This window comes from Pleurodeles waltl, chromosome 8 (genome assembly GCF_031143425.1).
Source record: "Pleurodeles waltl isolate 20211129_DDA chromosome 8, aPleWal1.hap1.20221129, whole genome shotgun sequence".
Classification (NCBI taxonomy): domain Eukaryota; kingdom Metazoa; phylum Chordata; class Amphibia; order Caudata; family Salamandridae; genus Pleurodeles; species Pleurodeles waltl.
This window is the reverse complement of record NC_090447.1, coordinates 878,183,233-878,200,875: the sequence shown is the minus strand read 5'-3', so window position 1 is coordinate 878,200,875 and position 17,643 is coordinate 878,183,233.

The following is a 17,643-nucleotide window of genomic DNA, read 5'->3' as shown; positions in this document are numbered from 1 at the left end:
CAGCGCGGCGGTCACCGCCAACAGCAAGGCGGGAGACAATGTACCGCCCACACTATCACGACTCACCAATCCGCCACCTTTTCCGGGGCGGGAGCCCCGCCGATAAAAAAACGGCGGAAACAGACTTTCCAAACGGAAAACGCTCACCTCGAGACACTCCACGCGGAATCGGGACAGCATGGAACCGGAACTCCACATCCTCCCAGTCATTGCCTTCCTGCTCTTCTTCCAGGATCACGAACGTCGCCGCAGACGACAACGGTGAGTACTGCACCTACGACACAGGGGAGGGGGGAGGAGGAAAGGTTACGGGCACACACATACGCGACACACCCACCCCCACCCTCACCCCCACCGAAATACCTACACACCAATGCAGATTGAACAGTCAGAGTGACACCCATAAACCCCCAAAACAAAAATGCAAAGACAAAAGGCAATGATTGAAAAAATAGAACTATATTATAGCAATAATTAAGTATAGTGAACTTAGCAATCTATTAAAAATTAGTATTCATCTGGAACTAAATATATACAGGTAGCAAAAGTCCGGCACAGTTTTGCAAAGTTCAAATGTCCGTGGGCCAATGTGCAGCAACACATGGGCAAAGCCCACACACAAGATCAAGTCCACTGGAGAGAACACTGCTGGGGCATCACAAAAATAAAATACAGGCACCTCAGGGGGAAGGGAAGGGTGGGCACCTCAGCCACATGACTCCACGACGCCAGATCCACGAAGGGCCTCCATGCCCACTGTACCATCCTGGGGAGTGCAAAGCCACAGTCTCTCAAGTCTCTACAGTGGGTGGGCTGCCCACTGTGCCATCCTGGGGAGTGCAAAGCCACAGTCTCTCAAGTCTTTACAGTGGGTGGGCTGCCCACTGTGCCATCCTGGGGAGTGCAAAGCCACAGTCTCTCAAGTCTCTACAGTGGGTGGGTTGCCCACTGTGCCATCCTGGGGGGTGCAAAGCCACAGTCCATCAGGTGGATTACAGAGTCCACAGGTCATGGAGGAGGCATGGTGGGCAGAGTGCCACGTGAAGCCCTGCCCAACACAGATCCGGGCCTGCCAATGTGCCAGCGGTGCTTGACAGGAGGGCCCAGCGGAGCGGTGCTTGACAGGAGGGCCCAGCGGAGCGGTGCTTGAGATGAGGGCCCAGCGGAGCGGTGCTTGACAGGAGGGCCCAGCGGAGCGGTGCTTGAGATGAGGTCCCAGCGGAGCAGTGCTTGAGATGAGGGCCCAGTGGAGCGGTGCTTGAGATGAGGGCCCAGCGGAGCGGTGCTTGACAGGAGGGCCCAGCGGAGCGGTGCTTGAGATGAGGGCCCAGCGGAGCAGTGCTTTGAGATGAGGGCCCAGCGGAGAGGTGCTTGACAGGAGGGCCCAGCGGAGCGGTGCTTGACAGGAGGGCCCAGCGGAGCGGTGCTTGAGATGAGGGCCCAGCGGAGCGGTGCTTGCCACGGCGGTCCCTGTTCAGCGGTGCTTGTCTTGAAGGGCCCTGTTCAGCGGTGCTTGCCACGGCGGTCCCTGTTCAGCGGTGCTTGCCACGGCGGTCCCTGTTCAGCGGTGCTTGTCTTGAAGGGCCCTGTTCAGCGGTGCTTGCCTTGAAGGGCCCTATTCAGCGGTGCTTGCCTTGAAGGGCCCTGTTCAGCGGTGCTTGTCTTGAAGGGCCCTGTTCAGCGGTGCTTGCCTTGAAGGGCCCTGTTCAGCGGTGCTTGCCTTGAAGGGCCCTGTTCAGCGGTGCTTGCCACGGCGGTCCCTGTTCAGCGGTGCTTGCCTTGAAGGGCCCTGTTCAGCGGTGCTTGCCACGGCGATCCCTGTTCAGCGGTGCCTGTCTTGTGTTTCAAGTGAACCACACCTGGCCAATACTTCCCGCTCAATCAGCATCGGACCTTTCCTTTGCAGGGCCTTCCTGTGATGGAGTCCTAGGGCCCTGGGTCTCCTCCGATACCCCCGGAATGGGGCTGGTGGGGCCCTCATGGCCAGGTCGGCTGCTCCCGGCCTTTTCCGCTTTGCTGCCCTTGCCCTCCTTGGCAGACTCTCCGTGGCCCTTGGCTCCCTTATCCGATTTGGCAGGTGACGGTGCAAGGCTACTCTCCTTGGGGGCAGGCGTATCAGGCCTGTCGCGTCTGCCCTTCCGTTTTTTTGTCCTCTTCCCAGGGGGGGGGGGGGCTGGCTGTGCTTATGCTGCTGGTCGATGTCCCTGCCCAAGGAAAGGGTGGACTCCAAAAACCAGGCACGACGTTCTTGGGAGTCGCTGGGCTGGTGGTGGCTGAGGTGTTTTTAGAACTCTTACGAGAAGGAGGGGGTGGGTCAGGTGAGGAAAAGAGGTTCAGTTTAGAGAGGAAAAGTTTTTTAGGAGCAATGGGAAGGGTAGCTGGAGTAGGTATGGGAGTGGAGGAAGAGGATGTGGTTGTAGGAGAGTCAAGTCTGGTGTCTTTGGGTGCAGGTGCTTGGGCTGGAGGCTGTCGTGAGGTGGATGGCTGTTGGGTGGGTGCCTGCCTGCGTTTGAGTGGTTTGGAAGCGGGGGTGACAGACACACTGGGAGAGGACACAGGGGACGTGTACATGGCAGTGGGGGTGGTGACTGCACGTGTGCGGACTGGTCTGGAGGGTGTGCTGGTGATGGGTGTACTGGCTGATGGTGGTGTGCATGCAGGTGTGAGTGTAGACGTCACAGGGAGGGAGGAGGGAGACGAGGAGGTGGGGGACACAGAGGAGGTAGTGGCTGTTGGCATGTCTGCATCTGGATGTTGCTTGGGTGAATGCTTGTGTGTTTTGTGGTGCTTATGTCTGGATGAGCTTCCCTTGGGTGTTGAGGTGTGTGCAGGCTGGTCTGTAGGTGTGGATGGGATAGGCAGAGGAACAGGGGAGTGGGACTGGGTGGAGGCAGTTAGAAGAGGGAGGCTGGAGACAGGGACAATCGCTGCCGTCAGTGCTGAGGCCAGAGCGTTGAACGATCGCTGCTGGGCAGCCTGACCCGAATGAAGGCCCTCCAGGTATGTATTGCTTTGATGCACCTCCCTCTCCACACCCTGGATGGCATTCAAAAGGGTAGACTGCCCAACAATGATGGTCCTCAGGAGGTCAATGACCTCCTCACTGAGAGCAGCAGGGGTGACTGGGGCAGGGCCTGAGGTGCCTGGGGCGAAGGAGATGGCCGCCTTCCTGGCCGTGCGGGGACGGGCCGAAGGCCGAGGGGCTGCTGGGAGGGCGGAGCTGGTGCGCTGGGTGGCGGCTGTACCTGTAGTATCGGTGGGCACGGATGTTGCCGCCACCGCAAGGGAGCTCCCATCCGAGGACGTGTCGCTGTCACTGACGTCTGCACGGGTCCCCGTGGTGGAGCCCCCCTCGCCCTCCGTCTCACTGGTCAAGTCGGAGTCCGTTTCATGGCCTTCCGGGACCATGTGAGATGCAGCTCCCTCTTGCGCCGATGCCACTTCTCCTCCGCCTGATGATGCTATGGCACACATTCACAGAAAAACAGAGAAAATGGGGGGGGTGGAGAAATAAAGACAAGTTGAGTGAATGAATTGGGGACACCGTTGGCGGAGAGGACAGACACAGATGCCCCCTGCACTACGCTGCGCACTTGGGGTACACTACTCATTCACTGGGACATGCCCTACAAGCCTATGGGCGACAACTGCCTACACAGAATACACAGATCCATGAATAGCGTTACTAGGCACCCTACAGAGGTGGGGGCGGAGGCACAGGACCATACCTCACGGAGGGGCCTAGCCTACAGAAATCGCCCTGGCCTGGGAATACCCACAGCCCTCCTCCCCCACCCAGGCACCTCCACTGCGCGTAACTATAGCTGAATGTGCTGGTACTCACCCCCTTGTGTCTGCTGTGATGTCCTCAAGCGCCCATCTAAATCGGGGTAGGCCACCGCCAGGATCCGGGACATCAGGGGGGTCAAGGTACGACTGGCACCCCTCCTAGGTTGGGAGGCCATCCCCAGCAGAGCCTCGGCGGTCTTCCTGCTCCCACGGCAGATGTGCTCCCACCTCTTGCGGCAGTGGGTGCCCTGTCTGTTGTGGACCCCCAGGGCCCGGACGTCCTTGGCGATGGCACGCCAAATCTCGATCTTCTGATGGGCGCTGACCTATGTGACATGTACAGGGGGGGGAAAGAAACATCATCACTTTTCTGCATGGTGGGTGTGAGTGGCCCCCCCTCCCCAAACTTGCCATGTGGCACATGCTCTCATCTGTCGTGCCATGCATTCGTCATTCGCTCCCCTCCCCTCCATCGTACATCCACCCCACTCATCACAGGCATTGCCCACTATGCATTGGCCCCCGTGTACTCACCTGTTGGTCTGGAGGACCGTAGAGTAGCGCATACTGGGGGAGGACCCCGTCCACGAGCTTCTCCAACTCTTCGGAACTGAAGGCGGGGGCCCTTTCCCCAGTCGCAGCAGCCATTGTCACTTCCAGACCGAGGTCACAGCAGCACTTGCAGTATAGGTCCTCTCCTGTGGATGATCAGGTCTCGAGTGATTAAGCAGAGAGAAAATGGCGGTTACGGCCGCGGCGGTGCATACCGCGGCGGTGCGTACCGCGACCGCCGGCGCACATCGCCATTGGCTCCTGAAACCCATAGGGCTCAATGTTATCCAATGCGGCTTTGCGCCGCGGTCTTCGACCGCCTACCGCCACGGTGTGCCACACCAGCGCAATGACGTCACTTCACAGGTCAGGCATCCGCCATTTCAGGGGCCCACATGGCTTAATTCCTACTGCGTCACACATGTCTAGGCCTTGCATCTACACTCATACACGCCATTCAATCCAGAGAGATTCGTGTACTCTGCAAGCTGTGCGAACTTACCTGTGGGTTGATTGACTCTGTGCTCGCTGTTGTCCTTCCTAGGCACCGTCCGCTGGGACTTGCGAGGAGACGGAGGAATGGTTCCGTGTACAGACCGCTGGTGGACCTGTCGACAATGGAAGAACGACATGTCATACTGACCTACAGACTCAACCGTGCCACTATACAGGAACTGTGTGCCCAGCTGGAGCCAGACCTGATGTCACCCATCCGCCAACCCACAGGGATTCCGCCTCTAGTGCAGGTGCTGTCAGTTCTCCATTTTTTGGCTAGTAGATCATTTCAAACTACAGTGGCCATATCATCTGGGATGTCTCAGCCTATGTTTTCCAAGGTATTGTCCAGAGTGTTGTCTGCCCTGATGAAATACATGCAGAGCTACATCATTTTCCCTGAGGTGGGTGACTTGCCTACAGTGAAGGGTGATTTCTATGCCCTTGGACACATTCCCAATATCATTGGTGCCATTGATGGGACCCATGTGGCTTTGGTTCCCCCAAAAGACAATGAACAGGTGTACAGGAACCGAAAAAATTATCATTCGATGAATGTCCAGGTGGTCTGTTTGTCTGACCAGTACATCTCCCATTTAAATGCCAAGTTCCCTGGGTCAGTGCATGACGCGTACGTCATGCGAAATAGCAGCATCCCTTATGTGATGGAACACCTACAGAGACAGCGTGTGTGGCTAATTGGTGACTCTGGTTACCCCAACCTGCCTTGGCTATTGACCCCAGTGAGGAATCCCAGGACAAGGGCAGAGGAACGGTACAATGAGGCCCATGGGCGTACTAGGAGGGTGATCGAGCGGACCTTCGGCCTCCTAAAGGCCAGGTTTAGGTGCCTGCATATGACAGGTGGATCCCTAATGTACTCACCAAAGAAGGTGTGTCATATCATCGTGGCCTGCTGCATGCTTCACAACCTGGCTTTGCGACGCCAGGTGCGTTTCCTGCAGGAGGATGGTCCAGATGGAGGTGTTGTGGCAGCTGTGGAGCCTGCGGAGAGTGAAGAGGAGGAAGACGAAGAGGACGACACAGACAACAGGGACAGAGTGATACTGCAGTATTTCCAGTAACACACAGGTAAGAATCTACTCCAGCATTTTATGATATCTTTAACAGTACTGGCTCTCTACTGTCTGATCTTTCCCCCCAATGTATGGTTACTTAGTTGAGAATTTCCCTTCCTATTTCAGTGATCTGGTCCCCACGGAGTGCCCTCTGGTTTATTTACCCATGGACTACCGCTGTGTGACACTGGTATGTTGTCATCACAATGTAATTGGACATTTTTGATTGGTTATTTCGAATACATTTGGTTAAAAAAAAAAAAATAGCAGACTCCAGATGGTTTTTGTGCAATAATTGTGTTTATTGAAGTTGAAAAATGGGTGATTAGTTATAAAAGGGTGATGGGTGATGGTGGAGGCATGTCCATGGCAGAGTCCAGACTCTCGTTCGCACAGGTGCATTGTCCATATGCCTGTGGAAGGTGGAGCAGGGGCAGTTCAAGGTTGGACAGGGTGAACAAGTGGGACAGTGGGATGACATCCGGGGGGATCTGTGCATGGCGGGGGTCTTGACATCCTACTCTGTCTTCTTCCTAGATCTCAGGCCTTTCTTGCGGGGTGGTTCTTGTTCTGCAGGGGGTGGGGTCCGGGTGGCCCGTTGCTGTTGTGTCGGGGCCTCCTGACCACTAGCGCCGGCGGAGGTGGTGGGCTGTTCTTCGTCCATGCTAGTGGCAGGGGCCCTTTGGGGGAACACATGGTCCCGCAATGTGGTGACAATCTGGTTGAGTGCCACCACGATTGTACCCATTGCGGAACTGATGGTGCGCAGTTCTTCCCGGAACCCCATGTACTGTTCCTCCTGCATTTCCTGGATCTCCTGGAACCTGGCCAGGACCGTCGCCATCGTCTCTTGGGAGTGGTGGTACGCTCCCATGATGGTGGTGAGGGCCTCTTGGACAGTGGGTTCCCTAGGCCTGTCCTCCCTCTGTCGCACAGCAGCCCTACCAGTTCCCCTTTGTTCCTGGGCCTCTGTCCCCTGGACGGTGTGCCCACTACCACTGCCCCCAGGTCCCTGTTGTTGTTGGGGTGGTGGGTTACCCTGGGTGCCCTGTAGTGGTAGACACACCGCTGCTTGACCTGTCCTGGAGACAGAGGCATGGGCCCGCTGGGTGGGTGCTGTGCTGGTGTTTCCAGAGGGGGGTAGGTCTGCTGTGGCCTGTGGCTGCCTGAGGGGAACCGACTGTCCAGAGGTCCCCGATGGTCCGGGCTGGTCATCAGGTTCCAGGTCGACAGAGCTGCTGTCATCACTTGGGGCCTGTTCTGGGGGTGGGATGGACATTTCTGGACCCTCCTGGCCAGTGTGTTGGCGTTCGGGTCCTGCAGGGGTAAAAGAGTATGGTTATTGCTTCTGTGTGTGCCATGGCGTGCGATTTGTGGGTGCCCGTTGTCCCCCAGTGCTGGCATCCCCTTGTGGGAGGAGTTGTGAGGGTGGTTTGTGGGGGGGATGGGTATGTGCAGTGGTCATGCTTAGGTGATGGGAGTCCATGGTTTGTGTTGGCATTCAGGGGTTGGTGTTGGGATGGTTGGGTTGTGCTGGTGAGACATTAGCAGGGAGGATGTGTGATGGGGGCTTGGGGGTGAGGGTGGGGGTGTGGGTTGGCATGCTGGTGGGGTGGGGGGGATGTAGTAGTTGAGATTAGACTTACCAGAGTCCATTCCTCTGCCTACTCCAGAGAGGCCCTCAGGATGCAGGATGTTCAAGACCTCTTGCTCCCATGCTGTGAATTCGGGTGGAGTGGGTGGGGGTCCGCCGCCAGTCTTCTGCACAGCGATGTTGTGTCTTGACACCATCGACCGCACCTTCCCCCGTAGGTCGTTCCAGCGCTTTTGAATGTCTTCCCGATTTCTGGGATGCTGTCCCACAGCGTTGACCCTGTCGACGATCCTTTGCCATAGCTCCGCCTTCCTGGCTATTGTGGTGTGCTGCACCTGTGTGCCGAAGAGCTGGGGCTCTACCCTAATTATTTCCTCCACCATGACCCTGAGTTCTTGGTCCGAGAACCTGGGGTGTCTTTGGGGTGCCATGGGGTGGTGTGGATGAGGTGTGGGGTGGTGTTTGTGGTGATGAGTGTGGTGGTGTGTGGTGTTTTGTGCGTGGATGTGGTGTGGGTGATGATTTTGGGTTCCTGTGTGTGTAGTGGTTTGCGTTCCCTGTGCTCTCTCTATGTGTATTGCGCCTTGTCTCTTAATTTCGATTTGTGGGTGATGTGGGTGTGTGTTTTATATCGTATTGATTGTGTGGGAGTGGTGGATGTATGTGTTTCAGGTGTGTGTATTTCAAATTGTCCAATGTGGCTGTGTTTTGGTGCTGGGTGTGTATTTTGACCGCAGCGGTGTGTACCACCAATGGAATACCGCGTTTGAATGACCACATCGTGGATTCGTGGGTCGTAATGGCATGGGCGTATTTCTGTTGGCGTGACGGTGGAGGTTTGGTCATCTCCAGTTTATCGCTGACCGGTGATGTGGCGGCCTTCACTGGAGGTCGGCTTTCTGGCGGTTTGGCAGTTGTGGGTCAGAATGACCCTGGCGGTTTACCGCGGCCGCGGCGGTGTTATGGCGGTCTTCTGACCGGCGCTAACTGCCTTTTACCGCCGAGGTCAGAATGACCCCCTATGTCTTGATAAATCTCCCTCTATGGACTAGTGCCTAACCGACTCAAGGGCCCTTGGCTGCGGTAAACCTACGGCGGATAAACCAGGCCTCCGATAAGTATTTGGTAACTGAAGTAGCTACCAGTGTCGATGTATCATATATACATATTCTGGTGGCATTGACTCTATCCTGCAGTAATACATTTTTACAGAGGGGAATGATCCACCTCCCTCTGGGGCTCCTGTACAAAGGGCAGAAAAACAGTATATGCTCCATTGTTTCTTTTCAATGTTGGCACAGTATACATCTATCAGTTGAAGGATTGTTTGGTGATCAGCGAGCCATGTAACTGTTAATAGGCAGGGTGCCATATCTTAGCTGGAGATATAAGGCACGAGCATATGGAGGCATAGAAAGATTCATGAAGTTCTCAGGCCAAGGTTCATGCTTGAGTTGAAGAAATTCCGTTGTTAGCCTGCCCACCCCATTATGATGCAGAGAATCTTCATTAATTTTCTCCCAATATCTTCTTTTAACAGGTTGCCTTGCGTTATTGGGGATCAATTCAGGGTATTTCCAGTAATGGGGAAATCCTATTTTGTCCCAGGCAGATTTCATCTCCTTCAGCCAAAGGATTTTTTCCGGTCCATGGGGAGAGGCTATAAGTTCTCTTATCGCCATCCTGAATGGTTCGAGTTCAACAGTTTTCCATAGACGGATCCGGTAAGAAAGTGGTCTCAGGGCCGCTGTGGTTTTGATGCTATTTAAACCTAAATCGAGCCTGAGAGGGATCATTGGTGTGCCCATACCAAACTGGGAAACCTGTCTAAGGAAATGATTTTCTTTAGTTTGTAAAATGTCCAGTTTTCTGTGCGAACCCCAAAGTTCCGCTCCATATAGGGCCGCCGCACGAATTTGGATATTATAAATCTCCGCGATTGTATTCAAGAGGGGCTCGGGTCCTTTCTAGAGCTACGTACTGGGGCCCCACCTCTTTGGCTTATAATAAGTGCCCCTTTGTCAATAGCTGCCTCCATTTACCTGTGTTCGATAGTCTGATACCCAAGTAATCAAACTCTTCCACTTTCTCCAGCGGGATTGAGTTCATTTCTATTCTGGCACGAGATCGTTTCCTTGAAGTACTGTATATCATGAGTTTCGTTTTCTTGACATTTACGTCCAGTCCATAGTCTCTACAAAAGACACAGAATTGGTTGACCAGATTTTGAATTCCCATTGGTGATTTAGCTAGCAAAATTGTGTCGTCCGCATATAGCAGACACGGGATTTTCTTTCCAGCCAATTTGGGCGAGTCGTTTATGCAATTCTCTAGATAATGAATACAGTTATTTATGTAGAGCAAGAAAAGAGTAGGCGCCAAGACACAACCCTGTCTGACTCCTCTTTTGATGGCTACAGGATCTGTCAACTCACCCTCCTTACCACATCTAATTTGAGGATAGGTATTATCATGCAATTGGGCGATAAGTTTCAAGAGGCCAGGTGGGACCCCCATATTGGAGAGTGTTGACCATAGCATATTCCTGGGGATCAAGTCAAATGCAGCTCTAAGGTCTATAAAGACCACATACAGATTCCCCCCTCCCAGGTCCACGTTCTTCCATTTAATTGCCAGGAATCTCAGGACTTGGTCTATGGTACTCACTGCAGGTCTAAACCCCGCTTGTAAGTCAGATAGAGCTTCAGACTCCGAAATCCAAAGACAAAAGATGTTTTGCATACATTTTTTGGGAATTGTCAAGAAGACAAATCGGTCGGTAAGTGGCAGGATTATTGGGGCTGCCTTTTTTGAAGATGGGAACTATCTCGGCCCCTTTCCAAGAAGATGGAGCAGGGGCTCCCGCTTCAATTGCATTGCAGATTAGGTTAAGTTAAGGTGCCCATATATCAGGTCTTGACTTATATAAATCACCTGGAATCTTATCTGGGCCAGGGGGCTTTCCCCAGTTCAAAGAATTTATTGTGGCTCTTGTTTCAGCTAGGGTGAATATAATCGGAGTGGTCTCTTGGGTTATTGAAGCATCAGGGGACCAAAGAGGTACTTCAGGTGGTCCTTCATATAATTGACCAAAGTGCTCGACCCATGCTGCAGAGAGAATTGAGGTGCCAGGTACAGAGGCAGAATCTCTACAATCATCTGCTATTAGTTTCCAGAACCTGGAAGCATCGTTAAATTTAGCAGTCTCCAGGATAGTAACCCATCTGTCCTCTTCCCAACTTCTACGCGCCTTAGAACATTCCTTCTTGTAATCCTTCCTGGCTTTTCTTAAGGACTCAACATGGTCTTCTTTTAGAGCTTTCAATAGATTAGGTTGTGCTTCCCTGCATAAGTTGTTAAACCACCGAGCACAGTGCTTTTGTTTTGGGTTACTAGTAATCTCTTTTGTAAAGAGATGCTTTAAAGAATTAAACAGTTCAGTATGGGCTGCTAAAAGCCTGTCACCCTCACCATCCTCATTATACCAAAGCATACACTCCATTTGATTAGCTAACAGGTTATATATTGATGTGAGTTGTTTAGGGGATGAAATAACGGACTCCCATTTTAAATTGCTTCTATTATTTGTTAGGGCAAGCTGTTGGGCATAAGCCTTAGAATGGGGTGCTTTAAACGAAGGGAAGAGACCTCTAGTCAGTAGGATCAACGGATCGTGATCACTCTCAGCGTGCTCTTGGACCCTCGTGTCAGACATGTGGCCCCACAGTCGAATATCGAGAAGTATATAATCAATCTCACTCCTATGCCCTTTTGTTGGAAGCTAGCTGAGGGATACCCCAATAGGCATCCTCTTCTTTATATATCTCTAGGACCAGGGGATTAGGCTCAAATGTATCATTAAAGTCCCCTTCAATCAGGATAAAGTGGGATGAATTGTTTTTAAGAAAGCTGTCCAAAAAGGGCAGAGCATCAGAGTCAAAGTGGCTGCCCACACTCCTATTATAGATATTAATTATTAGTAGAGATCTCTCCTCAGAAATCGTTATTAGTAAGGCCTGTAAATCGGGACAACCCATGTCTATTCCTTCTGCTTTACACCTAAGGGAACTACTTAACCATATGAGTAGCCCTCCCGATGGTCTACCAGAGGACGACTTGCGTGCTGCAATCCAATAGCTTTTAAAGCCTAATCTATATTTAGGTTCCAATGCTCATGTTTCTTGAAATAGACAAATCTGGTGTTCGTCAATAAATTTGCCCATCCCGGGCTTTGTAATTTGCTTTCCAGCCCTGCTATGTTCAAGCTAAGAACCGTATCAAAATCATTTGTTTTAGTATACCCTACGTCTTTCTGGGAATGTTTCCTACAAGGGGAGATACAACTAGGAACCGTACTATTTCCCCCAGGCATACAGTAACCTGTGTCTTTCTCACCCTGTGGCTTATTCACCTCACTAAATACTACGCCAGTCGTATTCATATCTGGTAAGTTATCCGAACGGGTAGGCCCAGAGTTGCAGGGAGCGGTTGTCAGGAATGAAACCCCTTCCTCATTGGCTAGATATATAATACTCTCAGAGGTTCCCAGATTGTCAAAGTCTGTCAGAATGGGTGGGATAACAGAAGTAGAAACACTAAGGGCAGGATGGCAGGTGTGTTCAATTTCAAGGGTACTCAGAGCCACTCCCCAAGGACCATCCCTTAGTCAATCTATCTCAGAGAGAGACGCCGAGAGGCGTCTAAGGCCAAGTTCGGGGATAGACTGTACCTGGATAGCAGGGGAAGCTCTGTGCAACAGTGGCAATTGCCTAATCACAAATGGCGGGGAAGGAGGATAAAACACTTGTAGTCTACAGAGGGAAACTTTACCTACAGAGGGATGAGGTCTATTAGCATTTGAAAAGAGCAGCTGTACAAGATCAGGAGAGTTGAAGTTAATAACAATACAGTCCCCTGTGCCATTCTTTTCTAAAGAGCCCAACCACCCTACCCTTCTCACCATCAATATCGAGGGTATCATGGAAAATACAAACCCTGCATTAACGTGCAACCAATGAATTACCTTGTTTTTAAGTTCAATAAAAGATTCCAAGGTTTTGGTTTTGAGTTCAGGTACATAGGTGATGACAAGAACATATGGGCATGACTCCGGTGGAAGATGCAACACTCTTAATCCAGTCGAACCATTAATCTGGGCCCTCTCCTGAGGGCCTATTAGAGAATGTTCACAGGTAGAATTGGCTTCCCCTTGTTAGTTACTGTGTTGTTCAAAAGAAAGAACAGTTCCTTCTGGAAGGGGAGCTGAGACCTTGGAAAGCTTGTTCTTTGAGATGTTAGCTACTTTAACAGAACTAGACCAATCTTGGTTTTTGGGGAAAAGAAGACTCTTGCCCGTTTGGGCAGATGGTCTGCTAACGATAGCGTGCTCTTGGTTAAGGTGGGAGTAATGGGGATAGGATTGAGTTTCTACAGTTGGGGGAGGTACTGGCTGCTGGCTCTTGATAAAACCTTCCAGTTTGTCCTCTATTGTTTAGAGACGGGCTAAAATGGGAAGAAGCAGCGTAGAAAGCTCTTCTCTTATAAGATCCCTGGTATGCTCGTTTGTCTGTCGTTCATTGGTGTTTTGTGAGGAGGTTAGAATCACGTCCTTATTAGAGGGCTGAGCCGGATTAAGGGGGCTCAAAGTCCTGGTTCGTTTGTTTTTAATGTCGGGTTCCCTTCGTTTCCTTTTTCCTTTAGTATTGGAATCTACTGTAATTGAGGACCCTCCTTTGGAAGGGCTCAGAGTCAGCAGAATTGGCATGGCAATGGTATTAGTTTCATTTAATATTTCGCCCTGGTACTCCTGGGGGACTCTAGAGGGAGAGGAGAGAGGGGTGGTCGGTACAGGCTGCGAATCTATTCGCAGGGGGGGGCTGTATGGCAGAACCATCATAGACTGGGCTAGTGACTGGAGAAGAGGGGACAGCTAGACGGCACTGCACCAGCTCTATTTCTTTTTTAAGTGCCCCAACAGCCTTTTGTAAAAAGCCATCTAGGGTTTTATTGGATCCGTGCTTTTCTTCCGCCCACGCCGTCTGCCCATCTTTCCTTCTTACTTCCGGGAGCCTCTAGTAAGCCCTAGGTTGGTGGCGTGCTTGGCCTACAGGCCCTACTCTCTGCTACTGAAGACCCCTCACTGAGGACAAGACTTGTAGACTCCTCGGCCCCTGATACTAACGGCCAGCAATGGCAAACCCAGGGGCAAAAACAAAGAGATGTAGCCCAGCCCGGCCTCTTTCGGTCGCTGACGGGTGCAGGACGGGCGTGCAGTGTAATTTAAAGGGGCTGCTCCCGCCCCAAACTCCAGCATCCAATAGGCGAGGGGACCCGGCTCCTGCCCCTGCCTCAGCAAAGCGCGACCCGCGGCAGCGGGCGCGTGGTGACATTTAAAGGGGCTGCTCCCGCCCCAAACTCCAGCGTCCAATAGGCGAGGGGACCCGGCTCCTGCCCCTGCCTCAGCAAAGCGAAACCCGCTGCAGCGGGCGTGCGGTGAAATTTAAAGGGGTTGCTCCTGCCCCAAACTCCAGCTTCCAATAGGCGAGGGGACCCGGCTCCTGCCCCTGCCTCGTGCGGCAGCGGGCGCGCGGTGAAATTTAAAGGGGCTGCTTCCGCCCCAAACTCCAGCGTCCAATAGGCGAGGGGACCCGGCTCCTGCCCCTGCCTCAGCAAAACGCGACATACTCTTGTATATTTATACATGCACTTACCTTCAAATGTTATATCCCATTACAAGATGGCCACCACCCTATCATTGCAGGGAGACCCTTTTTAATTCATGGCTGGCTAAATAAAGACCTCCTTCACACTATTTATCCAACCACTGGCAAATAGTACAAAATTGCTACTATTATAATCTATTATGCTAGCCGCTGGGTAAATAGCCTGCATTATGAACTATTTTGCTGGTGGCCAGGTAAATAGCCTATTCCTTATTACTCACTTTAATTTGGATTCTTCTGTGGATAATGGCACCATAACAAAAATTAAGACTGGTAAGGTCATATCCGATCCTGGCTAAGAAGGAGAGGCACGAGGACGGTCTGCCCTTGTCACTGTTGCTGTTGGCACTGTTGATGAAGCCACTATCAAACTATACGCAGAAGAATGACAAAATGTATGCTATGCAAATGGTCAACCAAACACATATTATTATATCTTTATATATGGAACACAGTTTGCTATATTTATATAAGATGTGGGGACTCGACTGGGCCCAATGTTGCGCAAATTGAAGCATTTTGGCTCTGTATCTACTATGACGAATAATATTAATAAATTGAGATTGCACACCTGCTATGTTAGCCAGTCATGGGTAAGCAATTTTCCCTTGAAATGGGAGAGATCCACATTTTAAGACCTAGGTATGGAAGTATGTTACCCGGATAAAGATGTTTTTCAGAGCAATGTCTCCATAGATCTAAAATTGATATCCAGATCAAATTCTTTCTGCAAGCATTAGCCTGTATCAGCTCTGACCAAAACGGTAGTATTTCCTATGCTACTATAATTTTTGGTTAACATAACAATGGCTCTTCCTTCTACAATTTTCCAGGATCTGTGTTACATGTCGGTGCAACTGAATTGGGGGTGGTCGATAACTCAACCTGCACACTTTGGACCTCATTCTGACCCTGGCGGTAGGTGTTAAAGCGGCGGCCAACCCGCCAACAGGCTGGCGGTCCAAAAAATGGAATTCTGACCCTGGCGGGAACCGCCAACACAGGCCGCCGCTTTAACACTCCGACCGCCACGGCGGCACAAACAAACAGCGCGGCGGTCACCGCCAACAGCCAGGCGGCAGACAATGTACCGCCCACCCTATCACGACCCACCAATCCGCCACCTTTTCCGGGGCGGGAGCACCGCCGACAAAAACACGGCGGAAACAGACATTTCCAATGGAAAACGCTCACCTCGAGACACTCCACGCGGAATCCGGACAGCATGGAACCCGAACTCCACATCCTCCCAGTCATTGCCTTCCTGCTCTTCTTCCAGGATCACGAAGGTCGCCGCAGATGACAACGGTGAGTACTGCACCTACGACACAGGGGAGGGGGGAGGGGGTAGGAGGAAAGGTTACGGGCACACACATACGCCACACACCCACCCCCACCCTCACCCCCACCCAAATACCTACACATCAATGCAGATTAAAAAGTCAGAGTGACACCCCCAAACCCCTAAAAAAAAAATGCAAAGACAAAAGGCCATGATTGAAAAAATAGAACTATATTAGATCAGCAATGAAGTATAGCGAACTCAGCAATACAAAAATAAATATGTACACATCTGTAACTAAAATATACAGTGAGCCAAAGTCCGGCACAGTTATCCTACTGCAAATGTCCGTGGGCCAATGTGCATGAACACAAGGGCAAAGCCCACACTCGAGACAGACTCCATTGGAGAGAACACTACTGGGGCATCACTAAATTAAAACAGGCACCTCAGGGGGAAGGGAAGGGGGTGCACCTCAGCCACATGAGTCCACGACGCCAGATCCACGGAGCTCCTCCATGCCCACTGTGCCATCCTGGGGAGTGCAAAGCCACAGTCTCTCAAGTCTCTACAGTGGCTGGCTTGCCCACTGTGCCATCCTGGGGAGTGCAAAGCCACAGTCTCTCAAGTCTCTACAGTGGCTGGCTTGCCAACTGTGCCATCCTGGGGAGTGCAAAGCCACAGTCTCTCAAGTCTCTACAGTGGCTGGCTTGCCCACTGTGCCATCCTGGGGAGTGCAAAGCCACAGTCTCTCAAGTCTCTACAGTGGCTGGCTTGCCCACTGTGCCATCCTGGGGAGTGCTAAGCCACAGTCTCTCAAGTCTCTACAGTGGCTGGCTTGCCCACTGTGCCATCCTGGGGAGTGCAAAGCCACAGTCTCTCAAGTCTCTACAGTGGCTGGCTTGCCCACTGTGCCATCCTGGGGAGTGCAAAGCCACAGTCCATCAGGTGGATTACAGACTCCACTGGTCATGGAGGAGGCATGGTGGGCAGAGTGCCTCGTGAAGGCCTGCACGACACAGATCCGGTGCTGCCAATGGGCCAGCGGTGCTTGACAGGAAGGGCCAGTGGAGCGGTGCTTGACAGGAAGGGCCAGCGGAGCGGTGCTTGACAGGAGGGCCCAGCGGAGCGGTGCTTGAGATGAGGGCCCAGCGGAGCGGTGCTTGACAGGAAGGGCCAGCGGAGCGGTGCTTGACAGGAAGGGCCAGCGGAGCGGTGCTTGACAGGAGGGCCCAGCGGAGCGGTGCTTGAGATGAGGGCCCAGCGGAGCGGTGCTTGACAGGAAGGGCCAGCGGAGCGGTGCTTGACAGGAAGGGCCAGCGGAGCGGTGCTTGACAGGAAGGGCCAGCGGAGCGGTGCTTGACAGGAGGGCCCAGCGGAGCGGTGCTTGCCTTGGCGGGGCCCTGTTCAGCGGTGCTTGCCTTGGCGGGGCCCTGTTCAGCTGTGCTTGCCTTGAAGGGCCCTGTTCAGCGGTGCTTGCCACGCCGGTCCCTGTTCAGCGGTGCTTGCCTTGGTGGGACCCTGTTCAGCGGTGCTTGCCTTGGCGGGGCCCTGTTCAGCGGTGCTTGCCTTGGCGGGGCCCTGTTCAGCGGTGCTTGCCTTGAAGGGCCCTGTTCAGCGGTGCTTGCCACGCCGGTCCCTGTTCAGCGGTGCTTGCCTTGGTGGGACCCTGTTCAGCGGTGCTTGCCTTGGCGGGGCCCTGTTCAGCGGTGCTTGCCTTGGCGGGGCCCTGTTCAGCGGTGCTTGCCTTGAAGGGCCCTGTTCAGCGGTGCTTGCCACGCCGGTCCCTCTTCAGCGGTGCTTGCCTTGGCGGGGCCCTGTTCAGCGGTGCTTGCCTTGGCAGGGCCCTGTTCAGCGGTGCTTGCCTTGAAGGGCCCTGTTCAGCGGTGCTTGCCACGCCGGTCCCTCTTCAGCGGTGCTTGCCTTGGCGGGGCCCTGTTCAGCGGTGCTTGCCTTGAAGGGCCCTGTTCAGCGGTGCTTGCCACGCCGGTCCCTCTTCAGCGGTGCTTGCCTTGGCGGGCCCTGTTCAGCGGTGCTTGCCTTGGCGGGGCCCTGTTCAGCGGTGCTTGCCTTGAAGGGCCCTGTTCAGCGGTGCCTACCACACCGGTCCCTCTTCAGCGGTGCTTGCCA